Source organism: Sceloporus undulatus, chromosome 1 (genome assembly GCF_019175285.1).
Source record: "Sceloporus undulatus isolate JIND9_A2432 ecotype Alabama chromosome 1, SceUnd_v1.1, whole genome shotgun sequence".
NCBI classification, from domain to species: Eukaryota; Metazoa; Chordata; class Lepidosauria; order Squamata; family Phrynosomatidae; genus Sceloporus; species Sceloporus undulatus.
Window position 1 is genome coordinate 147,787,089 of NC_056522.1, and position 13,315 is coordinate 147,800,403.

The window sequence follows — 13,315 nt, forward strand, 5'->3', positions numbered from 1 at the left end:
CATCCTTGGTTGTTTTCTTTAGTGCAAATTGTTTGCTTCTGTATTGTCCACTAGACGGCAGTGATGTTATTTCCTGAAGGTGCAATGCCTATTTTCATTCAGTCCAGAATACCTTCACTGCAAAACCCCACAACTATCAAAGGAGGAGGTGTAGTCATCATGGACAAACCTGACTACATACAGAAAATTAAGAGGCAACTGCCCAATACTGCATTTTGCAGAATCCTGCCTAAGGACCTCACAGATGTATACTGGAAAGCATTACACAGAATAGAGTACTCAGGGAAATTTCCATGGAGCTGCAGAACCCAACCTGAATCAACACAGATGAGGAGCCTGGACCAGGCACGTTGTTCTACCTGTTGCCCAAAATACACAAACAGGCTAACGTTAGATGGCCCATCCTCTCTAGCATTGAAACACTCACAGTTGATGCCTCTGGATATATGGACAATATGATATCATTCATATATATATAGACAACAATACTCCTGGCTATGTGAAGGGCACTAACAACTTGCTGCAGAAATTACAGTTCATTCACATCTTCTCAGGAGGCCAGTGGAATAGCCAGTATGGATGTGGAATTCCTATATACCAATATCCCACACAAGGATGGACCACAAGCTTAGGAACATCATTCTTGGTGGGATCATAGGATTTACAAGCCACACGCTGCAAGAGTGCCATAAAACCACGGCGGGATGGGGAAAGCCGGCAAAAAGCAGCATTTTGCTGCTTCTTTTGGGCTGGCAAAAAGGTTGCAGTGTGCGACCCCAATCTGGATTTCTCAGGGGCAGCCTCTAGCCACCCCTCAAGGCAGTCTGTTTTGCCCCTGAGATTATTTTTATTTTATTGTTTATTGTTCATCTTATTTGATTTGATTTTTATTTGATTTTTTATTTTACTTTATTCTATGTTCCTTTCTCATTTCATTTCATTTTTATGTCATTTTTCTTTTTGTTTTAATTTTAACTTACAGAAGAAATGGGACAAGAATGGGATAAGCACATGGAGGTGTGATAATTTCCCACCCCCAATCGTGTGGTTAACATGATTTAATGACAATTTAATGATGGGAGGGGTATTAATAATAATAATAATAATAATAATAATAGGACCTGTCATTTGGTATTAATGAGAATTTTCATTAATACCAAATGATGCATCCGTTACTGTTTAAAGACGGGACAAGAATGGGATAAGAGTACAAGGGTGTGATAATCTTCTGCCTGATCACGCAATTATTAATATGATTTAATGATTTAATGACGGGAGGAGGATGCTTGCCTCCCGTGTGATAAAGTCCAGTGTGTATTCAACACATTGTGCAGTTTAACCCTCAGTTATGCTTGCCTCTTCAGTGTAATAATCTCCACTGTGCATTTTCACACTCTTACAGTCTTAAGTCTATGCAGCCTTGATCTGGATCAGAACCAATTTGAGTGAGAAAGATTTAAGCCTCCCACCGAGTTGGTTTTAATTTAACTTCCCTCCATGTGGAGGTTAAAAAGAGGGGGATCTTCAATTTGGATCAATACAGTCCGTAACATTTAACCTCCTGTGTGTGTGTGTGTGTGTGTGTGTGAATTTAAAACAAAGGTAGAGGGCTGGAGTGTAGTGCAACAACTCATGATGAGTATGATTGAACACAGATGAGATTATATCATTATGCCTCCAGCAATGGTGGTGGTGCTGGCAGGAATGCATTTGTATTTTGTTGCCCGTTTGCATACTCAAGTAGCTATCCTGCAAGGGTTATTACAGTCTGATCACACTGCGTGGTTAATGGAGCCCATGGAGGTCTCCTGAGATGTATTGTCAAGTGAAATTTAGAGTACTCACATTCCCCATGAACTTTGTTTATCCTGGATATAACCCATGTCGAGGTGTCAAGGGCACAATTTAGTTCTGTTTTATGGGACACTTTTCAATTGGTGCAAGGCCAAGGAAGTGGACAAAATATTTGATTTGAAGGAGTGTGGCCAACTCAATGTATCCTTAAAACTTGTTCATCCTGGCTATCTACTGAGAGGCTTGGGGCAAAATGCATGATTGGACCTCCTCACTAAATCTTCTTACCAGCCGAATGTTCTCACTTTCATGAAATATGTTTATAAGTGGCTTAGGGTTAACTTGCAGTGCTAAAACTGGAAAATGAACGAATCAGTTTGGCCCCACCTGTCTTGAGCTTCCAGCAGACAGCTAAGATGGTACTATCCCATTGAGCCATTGGTCCTTAAAACCAGGGGGCTTTTCTAGTTGTTTTAAGTGTTTGTGCATTTTAAAAGCTGCTTTTACATCTATTTGTTAAAAATGTGTATATTTTGTTTGCTTTCATTTGCTGTATGTCATCTTGCAAATCTTGGAGGGCTGAAAGGTGATGAACAACTATTTAAATGAAATACAATACAATAATAAATAAATAAGTTAGTAGTGTTAAGCACAGTGGAATATATTGAATGCATGAAGACATATTGATGGTGATTGTTGATCATCTGTTTGTCTGCAACGCAATGAATGTGTTTTGTGGACTTCTCTGTCAGCAAATGTTTCAATTATACTATCTGGTTTTCTTGCAGCTTTTGATCCAGTTGCCAAGATGCTTCAGGTTGTGAAGTGCACATAATACCGTTGGCTTGAGGCTGTTTGTAACATAAGGCAGAGTGTTGAATAACCTCTCTGCAGCTCCTACAGTTATTTGAGGAACAAAAATAAAAATATGAAGAACTACATAAACATTTGAGGGGAAAGCTTGACATTTGAAGTTAGAGAATCTGAAGGTGCATTATTCTACATGGTAGAAATAATGCAGTTTGAAACCAGTTCCAGCACTGGAGCTCCATCCTATGGAATCCTGGGATTTGTAGTTTTACGAAGTCTTTAGTCTTCTCTACCAAAGAGTGCTTGTGCCCCACAAATCATAGGATCCTTTAGGATGGAGCTATGGCAGTATTTAAGAGCACAAATGGTTCCAAAGTAATGTTAGCCAAAGGTTTGCTTTCAGATTATTTCATTTCTTCATGCAAAGTTGTTAAAGAGAGGTAGTTGTCAATGAATGATTTACACATTCCTTCAATCTGATTTTTAGTCATTTTAATGTATTTCCACAGAAAAAGCAAATGTCTCATCTAAAAGTTTCAGACCTACATAAAATGTTTAGGGTTAGAAATTATCAGTGGTTGTCGTCATCATCATGATCATGATCATCATCTCCCAGTTAAGAGGTGATATTATAGCCCTGTTTAAGTATTTGAGGATAGAGCAAGCTTATTTTCTCCTGCTCCAGAAAATAGGACACGGCACAATGGATGGAAGCTACAAGGAAAAGAGATTCGACCTCAGTATTAGGAAGAACTTCCTGACAAAATCTGTCCAAATTCTCTTTGGCCTCCTGCGGAAAAGGAAGGAGGCGAAACTCCATCCAGGGACAGGCTTAGTTCAGCCTGCATTTCAGGGGGAGTCATTTTTCTCTTGCTCTGTGTGTGCAGTTGTGTGCCTTTGTGGCCTCCCTTTTCCTGGAAGGCCCTCCATTTTGCAGTGCCTTGTCCTCCTTTGTGGTGAGGCTATCTGGTCCCTCTGAGGGGGAAAGAGGATGCTATTCCAATGTGGAAAGAGAGAGAGCTGAGGGCTGTAGCCTGAGAAGAAAGGCGAAAGGAGGGGGCTGGGGAGAAGGGATTGAAAAGGCAGGAGGTCAAGGAGAGCTCTGGGGGTCAGGGAGGGCAAGAAAAAGAAGAGAGGGAGGAGGAATAAAGAGGGCAGGAGGGAAAGAGAGGGAAGGGAGGGAGAGAGAAAAGGAGGGGGGCCCATCCCTATCCTTCCCTTTAGAGCACACTGCTAGCAAGAGACAGAGGCCAGGGCTTGGCCAATTTGTCATCTTTCCCAGCAACAAAGGGAGCCTCCAGCTAAGGCTTCTTGCTCTCCCTTTCTCTTCTCCTCTACTTCTTTCGCTTCCTGAGGACAAGAAAAGGGGGAAAACCCTACAAAAGCCCCCAGAGTCACCCAAAGGTAGGACCCACACTCCCAAAACTCAGGCAGGAGGGAATTTTCCAACAGTGAAGGCAAGCAAGGAAAGGAAAGCCAGGACTCCATCCCTCCACAGGGCAGAAATGCTCCACTTTGACACTGGCTCAAGCTTCTGGCATCCTGGGAGGGGAGATTCCTGTCACCATTATTATTATTATTATTATTATTATTATTATTATTATTATTATTATTATTTCAGAGGGTTTCTGTCCTGTGGAGGCAGCCAAAAAAAGTCATGTAAAAGGGAGGAAAGGAGGGAGATTTAAAGCCAGAAATGGGTTTCAAAGAAGGTTGGCATTGAGCTCCCAATGGTTTCCAACCAAGGGCTTTGGGGACAGAGATGCATAGGGCAACTTTGACCTTTTGCGCCATATGGGAGCCAAATCATTCTCAGCAACCTTGTATTTATAATATTGTGTGTATAATATTGTATCCTCTGCGACCAGGAAGGGAGTGGGGTGGAGAGGGAAGGGGACTAAAAGAAGAACCGAGTCAAGTTTTCTTTGGCTGTGGTGGTGAAGACAGGCTGACAAGATTTTTCCCTCCTTTTCCAGGACCTGTCCTCCATTTCAGCCTTCTGTTCAGGAGGGAGCCCAAAAGGCCCTTCATTTTGACTAAGAAGCATGCATTGCTATTTTTAGGAAGGCTTTCAACTTTTATTTGGTGATGCCCTCCATTTTTCTTGAATGCTCTCCATTTTGAGCATGGCTAAGAAGCATGAATTCACATTTGTCAGAGTGTTTCTAGCTTCCTACATTTCCCCTTGAATGTCCTACATTTTGTGGTGCCTTGCCCCCTTTTGAGGTTATGACACCTTGTGCTTGGCAACTTCACTGCTACAGTAGAAGAGGGTGGCTTGTCACTTGTCTTCTCCTTTGCCTGAGAAGTGTGTGTGTTTGTGTGTGTGTGTGTTTTAAAAACAGCTCCCTGTTAGACTACTAGGACTCTGGGGGACCAGGGTTTGATTTCCAGCTCAGCCATGAAACCCACTGGGTGGCCTTGGGCAAGTCACACGCTCTCAGCCTCCTCAGGGGATGGAGATGGCAAACCTAGAGATGAGAAGGCCCATGGAAAAATTAGGGGTGGAAAACAATTTTTGTCTGTGTTTTTCCTGAATCATGCTAAAATAAAATATTCCATAATTGGTGGTGAAAGGGGGGGCCTAGGGGCTCAGGGGCAGAATTGAAGAGCCAAAGCATTTTTGTTTGTAGCTTGGTGGTCCCTGCAGGGAAAGGGAATGGTGGCCCCCCTTTGGATGGGTGGGTGGGTCAATGGGGGTCCAATGGCTGTCCCTGCGCCTGTGGAACTGGGGTCAGCTTGGCTGTCCCTTTACTTCACAGTCCTTCCTTTCCAGTCATCTGTGAACTTTCCCACAAGAGCAGAGAAGGTACTTAATTCATGACAAGTTTGTTGGTGTTGTCATTGTGGCTTTCTTATACAGCATTTCCTAACCTTGTGTGTGTGTGTGTGTGTGTTTTCACACCCCTTTTGGACTTTAAGGCCATCTTGCTCTATTTCTCAGAAGCCTTGAAGTCACACAGAGCAAGGATTAGTTTTATCTTAAAAGCAACCCAAACCTTCATCTTTTTTTTACCTGTCACTTGCTCAGAGTTAATAGATGGTTTTCAACTTTAGTTATCATCATCACTGTTATTATTATTCAAAGACAGAGCTGTTTGAGTCTGGAAAATCAGTCTTGCAGGACCTTTGCAACTCAATGAAAGAGAGAAGTTGGTAGCACAAGGTTTCGTAGACTTGAGCCTGCTTCCTCAGATGCAAAGATCCCTTTGCATTGTTGTTGTTATTATTATTAATTTGCTGCTTTTGTGTGCCTTCAAATCATCTTCTGACTTATGGCAACCCTAAGGCATTTCATCATGAGGTTTTATTGGCAAATTTCTTTGGGGGCTGAGGTGCCATTGCCATCCTCTGAGGCTGAGAGAGTGTGACTTGATCAGGGTCACCAGTGGGTTTCATGGCTGAGCCGGGGATTCAGTCAGGTTCTCCATAGTTATGGTTCAGCGCTCAAATCACTACGCCAACTGGCTCTCATTATATTACATTATATATCTTTGGTTGTTACTTTAGTTTTGCATCCATTATATGTGATATCAAAGACCAAATCCAATTTTATTCTCATATTGCCAATTCTTAAACTTACTTTAGGTTATCATTATTTCGTGCTCAAACTGAGTAAAAAGCAGCCCAGGGACAGATTGTGCATATTCCTTGCACAGCTTCTTGCTTCTTTAAGGCTATTAATTTATTTGCCAACATATTAATCCTAGATTTATATTGCTCAGTAATACCTGTGGTATGCTTGAACTGCTGATATAATTTCATATTTGGACTGTCTATAGCATTTGCCATTCTGTAGATCTCAGATCCTTTCGCTTACAACAGTTCTTTGGACTGCCTATGTATGCTTATTTGGTTCTTCAGTTATTTCTCCTTGTTATTAATACAATTCTCATCTGTTTACTGTTTTGTGCTTCCCATTTGTGTGCATCTTAGCCCTTGTGTTACCATTCCAGGTCCCTATTCTCTGTTTTATGGCTTTTAAAAAAAATATGCCTCTAACAAAAATCCCTTTGAAAAGGAAAACAACGGAAGAGCCTTGTGGCACCATAAAAACACATTTATTGTAGCAGGAGTTTTATTGGGAAAGAGCTTGCTTCTTCCTATGCATGGGTCTTTAAGATGTTACCATTGAGGGAGCTCTCATCCTCCAAGAGGGAAAATATCAAACACTTCCCAGCAGACAGCCTTGGCAATATGAACCAAAGTAATGAGGCAATAAAGTTGTAGGTCTACATCAGAGGAAGGGGTTAAAGAGCTGGCTTTGTTGTCTGGGAGAGTGACAGCCAGCAGCCCAGTGCACAGTTATGTGTGCTTAATCCAGGGGGCTTAAGTGTGCATAACTGTGCAATGGATTGTAGCCATTGTCTTCACGAAACAGTAAATCTTCGTCAGGCCAAAGCTTTGCTCCGTAGGCTTCTAAGCCCCAGAGCAGCTATCAGATGCATGTCCCTTTTCCTTTTGACCTGGAAGAGCATGTTTTCCAACACAGGCTCTGGGCTGGTCTGCATTATTTATACAGGCTGGTGTTTGGTAATTGCTTTAAAAAGTAATATCACCTAATACAGTATAAGAAATAGTAGAAAGGGGTTAGTGGTGGTAGCATGTACCATGAGCAGAGCTTAGAAAGGTTCATTTATTGAATTATAGTCCAAGAACCCTGAAGTTTTGGGAGGTTGTAGTCTAAGGAAGTAATTTTACAATATCTTACGATATTTGATTTGCTAGTTTATCTCATTACATGCAAATACCTAACTGTCAATTCACTCAAATTTGATGGAAGTTCTGACAAAATTGATGAAAAGCAATGAATGTAAGCAGTTTAAAACTGACTGGAGGCAGCATTAGTGTCATAGTTCTAAGATTTGGAAATGTAGAGAAAAACCCACAGATCGTAAAACTGTTTTAAATGATCCCTCAATCACCAGTTTGAAAGTATAGAATGAATTAAAGTTTAGGCATGGGATACAGAAAGATACATCTCAATGTTCACTTGGGCATGCACAACCTTCCTGTAAGTTTGTGTGTTTGTGTGTATAATGTATGAGTGTGTGTGCACATGTGCATTCCTGCCTATTGACTTCTGGCAATCCTATACATTTTCTAAGGAATACTTAGAGGTGGTTTACCATTGCCTTCTGCTGAAACATAGCTTATGGCACTTACAGTGTTTTATATCCATAGCCTGCAGGACAGGGCACTAAGTGTTATTGTTAAATAATAGTATAATTTTCATTACTGTATCCCATGGGCAAATACCCAAAGCAATATGTTCCTCCTCACTACTGGCCAGAAGACATACAGTGCTATAGTGGGTAAGTAGCGAGTGTGGAAGGATGGTCCATGCCAAGGAATACAATAAAAGTCTGACCTTTGGTCAATTGGTTTGCATCTGACATATAGGCAGGTAAGCAAAAAGAGCCCCAGGTAAGTCAGAGAGCTGAGCCGATTGATTCAATGGATCAATGAGAGAAATGAATAACAGCAGCATTTCTGTCTGGTGATGGTGAATGTAGTGCCTATTCCTGCGGCATCTGGTGCCTTCAACCTCAGTGAGGCATTAAATCCACTCTAGATTTTAGTCAAGAATGAAATGACCTACCATACAGACTGACCAAGATAAAGCTGTTTCGGGTCACGTTGGAGGTATGCTGTTTAAATGATGCATGCATCCCAAGAATCCGGAAGCCGCGCCAAAGCCATGATCCAGTCCTAAGGACTGGAGCGTAGTTTTGGTGCAGCTTCTGGACTCTTAGGAAGCATGCATCATTTAAACAGCGTACCTCCAAAGTGACCCGAAGCAGCTTTATTTTGGCCTGTCTGTATGGAACCTAAGACACTAACCTAGTTTGGGGACAAGGTTCAACTCTACTCATTTAAAAGTCTGATTAAAACCAGGGTTCACTGCCCTGCTGACTTGGAAACCTCTAGCTGCCTCACTAATCCTGCAGAGATAGTTCAGTGAAAGCCCATTAGCTCTGGGTTAGGGGCCTGTGTTTTGCATTCATAAAGACCGGGGAATGTCCACATTTCAGGAAGGAAGACTGGGGAACATCATCACCTGAGTATATCTGAGAGCTGTTAGTAATCAGGGTAGACAGTATTGCAAGCCCATACCCTGACAACCATCCCAGGGTATTCAGAGGGATGACTTAAATTTCCAGCTGAAAGGCTCTCTTGACTAGGTTTGACAGCCTTTTTTGTAAGTTAATCACTTCTTGATTTGAGACACAGCTAAGCTTTGCCCCTAAGCTGCCAGAGATAGGACAGCGTTTGGATATAGAGCATAACATGTAATAGTGTAAACTCTAATCCATTACACTTTTCTGTGATGAGAGTGTAACCAATGTGGGCTTTTTTTTTTTTGCAAAGTAATGTTAACCCACTAATGTTATTTATCCCCCCCTTTTAGTGCAATGAGTAACATTTACTCATTAGAGCTAAAAAGGATTGTGTGAGAGAAGACATCATGATGGATTTATAGACATTTTCCTATTTTTTAAAGTTTATTTTTGAAAAATAATAGCAAAATAACAGAAATGTAAGGTATTACTAGCAGAACAGCAATTACCAAGTAATAATCTGTTATCTTTTTACTGTTTAAAATATTGGCTAACACTAATGTATTGCTTTTTCAAAACAATTCCCAAATATGTCCATGCCTCTGGACAGGAAATGCATAGCCCTCCAGATGTTGTTAGACTGCAACTCCCATCAGCTTTAGCCAGCGTACTGAATGATGAGAGCTCATGAGAGCTGCAACCCATCATCAGCCAGAGAGCCACATATTTCCCATGTCTGCTTTGTTTCCTTCAAGCATTACTCAGCTCCATTCTGTACCTCTTAGCTTCTGGGCTGTGGTCAAAGGATCTGTGTCTCGGGAAACCAACAATCCTCCAAACCAATGCTCTCACTCAGTATAAGGCTAGGACATGAGAGCAGTCTCAAAGCCATTGGCACAGTTGCTGCTGTTACCATCCTAACACCTAATTCTGTTCACATTTGCCTCCTTTTCCTCCTGACCTTTTCCTGCTCTGCCTTGAGTAAGCCAGCAAACTGATTCCTTAGGATAATTATAAAAGAACTGCACAGTAGTATTGCCCTGTGAATAAAAAGGAAAGCATGAAATAATGCTCTGTGGCAGAATTTGGGGATCTGTCATTTTAAGTATACGTATGTAGGTTATAACATTCAGGTACATGCTCTAATAAAAATGCTGGCGGTCATATGCATTCAGTTAGGACAGGCTGGGAGGGCTTGTTTTAAAAGAATTCTTCTGAATGTTTGAGTCTTGAGTTCCAATCTTTAGTTGTTGAATGGAGGGTGAAATTAATGAGGTGAGAGGGAATGGAAATGTTAAAAGTATAAACATTCATTATCACTTGTACTGGTTATTAACAAAAAAAATGATGTTAGCATAGACATCTTAACATAGAGAATCATAGAATCATAGAATCGTACAGTTGGAAGAAACCACACGGGCCATCCAGTCCAACCCCATTCTGCCATGCAGGTAATCTCAATCAAAGCATCCCCAACAGATAGTCATCCAGCCTCTGTTTAAAGACCTCCAAGGAAGGAGACTCCACTACTCTCTGAGGGAGTGTGTTCCACTGTCGAACAGCCCTTACTGTCAGGAAGTTCCTCCTAATGTTGAGGTGGAATCTCTTTTCCTGGAGCTTGCATCCATTGTTCCAGGTCCTGTTTGGAAGATATGAATGGTGGTGAAAGGAAAGCAGGGTAAAGACATTTAACTTGGATTATTTTCTTGTTATAATAACCTATCTCTGAAGGAAATCACACCTTGCTTTCTTTTCCCCCTGCAGGGATTGTTCTTTGTCCTTATTTCCCCCTGCCTTTTGACCTGTGAATGAGATGGCAGTCACCTTCAGAGGTTTTCTGCATTATTTTCATGGATATAGTATGGCCCAATAAGCCACAAGCTATCAGCCTCAGGGGAAAGCAATGGCAAACCTCCTCTGAACAAATCTTGCTAAGAAAATCCCATGGTAGGTTTGCTTTAGGGTCACCATAAGTCAGAAATGACTTGAAGAGCAGAGCAATGCTCTGCAAAGGCAGCCTCCTCTTCCTCCTCCTCTTCCATGCTCTCCCTACTTTTGCAGTGGTGCCCTGGCTGGTGATAGGTGTATGTGTGAGGTGAACAATGGGTAACTGCCCCAAATAGTGTTCAGCCCCCCTGTGAGCTGTCACCCAGTGCAGTTTGAACCCCTGTAGTGATACCCCTATCCTGAGAGAAACTAAGCCCAGTACATATGGACCAAAAGTGGCACTTCGCCGCCAATACTAGCATTTGGGAGTGCACAGTAACCACATGCTCCCGAAGTCTAGCATGTAATGGCGGCAGCATCATGGCGGCATCCTGTCCACACAGGCACCGCCATGATGACGTATGTGAAATGCAGCATACAGAAGTCACTGCACATTGCTTACATCACTGGTGCGCCAATGGTGCATTCGTGACGTGCACTCAGTGCCTTAGAAAGAACCTGTTTTTTCTGGTTCTTTTTACTGTGGAGGGACGCCGCACAATATGACTGCTGCGGTGTATGTACCGCCTAAGTTTCAAGTCATGGCTGAAAAGTGATGTTTAGATCTGCCAGGGCAGGAGGGAGAATTAGTACAGTAACACAAGAAGCCAGCCTTTATAATTAAAAGCAGCTAGCAAGCAGTTCCAGAAGATAGAGTGAAGTGGAGTTCATGAACTCAGACCTGGAAAGCAGAGGGAGGGCATGGAAGGGGTGCAAGCAGGGTGATACATTGTTTTGATGCCCAAGCAACCCATATCATGAGATGGAGAGCTGTGGCTCACAGCCTGCAAAACATAGGGTAGGTAAGTTAATGGTGATAACAATGGGCGCGTGCAGGCTGATTAAAAAGACCAGAAAGTCCCAGATTTTGTTCCTGTTCTTTCTGGTTTTATTTTGAAGATCTCTAAATTCTTCATATCTGTCAGCTCCTGGCACAATCAGAGATTTTTTTATACCAGCACTCCAGGTTGGTTTATTTCAACTCAGCCTAACATCAGAACGAGAAGAACATCTTGGACTTTTCAGTCAGTCTGCATGTATCCAATGACAATGATAATGCTATCATTCATTTTCCACAGAGAAGTACAGCAGTTGTTCTTAGCCCACCCCAGACAAAGAGTCCCACAGACATTGCAAACTGTAGGATTTGGACCATACAGTAATGTCTGCCAAGCAGAGCAGCTACAAAAAAAGCAAGGGTGGGAAGGGGACAACAAATCAAGAATTGGTCAGAGCTTTAAAAAGTTACTTTTTGGGATCACGGGTTACAGAACCCCTCAGCTACCACGTCTTTTAGGGGACTGTGGAAGTTGTAGTTATAAAGTAATTCTCCAGCATCTAGAATTAACACCAAGCAAACAGAAACAGATTAAAAAAAAATTAAAATGTGTGTACTATTTCACCATGATTCTACCTCTTCAACGCTTTCATGGGGACTTTCTAAAGGCAAAACAAACAAACAGACAAACACAAAGTTAATTTTAAAATTACATGGCAAATAATTTTTTAAAATCCATTTTTAATAGCAAGCCCCTATAAAACAGGGAGCTTTTTGTGCAAGGCCCCTTTTAAACCTTGGTATAATCTGTAGTTTGATTTTAAAAGCTTTGCCTTTTTTTTTTTTTTAATTCCATGTACTCTGGTAAAAATTCAAAGCTTTTTTAGGGGTTGAATCTAAACCTCTGTACTTCTAACACTATTTGTCAAACTCTGACTTGAAATATAAAACTATGTAGAATATCAAATATATTGAAGTCTTACTCCTTAGAGTCCCTGGAGGTGCACAAGGTGAACTTTTAGATGTCTGTCCTAATCCTCCATCACAGTTCAAGCTTTTTATAACTTAAGGTCATCGTAAATCTCAGATGTTACCACATGGGGGTGCTTTGATGAAATTATCACCATGTAAGTATGAATACCAGGTGTTTTAGGCTATATTTCAGAGGAAAGAGCTGGCAAAACCTCTGAGTATTATTTGCCTAAGAAAACTCTATGAAATTCATGGGGTCACCATAAATCAACAGGCATCTTGAACACACACACACGTATGTTAGGGAATTGCCATTTTGTGGCTTTCCCGTGTCAAAATCTGATATGAGAAATGGCATATGCCTTTGGTGTCTGACAATATTTTATTGAAATGAAGAATATAACAGACAAAAAACCCTCTGTGAATGTAAAGTAAATGCAAAACCCAGTAATTTCTGTTGTGTGGCAAACTCTGTGATTCCAGTTAGAGAACTTTTGTCTTACTCTTATCAGTCACTGTGCAGCAATTCCCTCTTAACCTCCTTAATGGGTTTTTTTTAAACGAAAAAAGTGTGAGGATTGTTGCGAAAATGTGGGACACTTACAAGCTGCAGTATCATATCAGAGACGTCTACCTTGGTGAAAGTGACATGCTATTCCATCCTAGCCAAAGCTCATGGCAGCATACATAGGCTTATCACTTTTGATCATGTGCTAATCAACAGAGATGTGTTAGGCAGAACAGTAGCATATTCTCCAACTGTCCCCATTTGGCAAGGACATTGCAGATTAATCCTCTGTCTTCCCACTTTTTCAACAGCTTTTAAAACGTCCCAGTTTCTCTCTCCTCCTCCCGCTTCCCCCCTTTGTCTTCAGCTTACTTTAGTTGTTGTGAACTGAGCTCCAACGCGCAA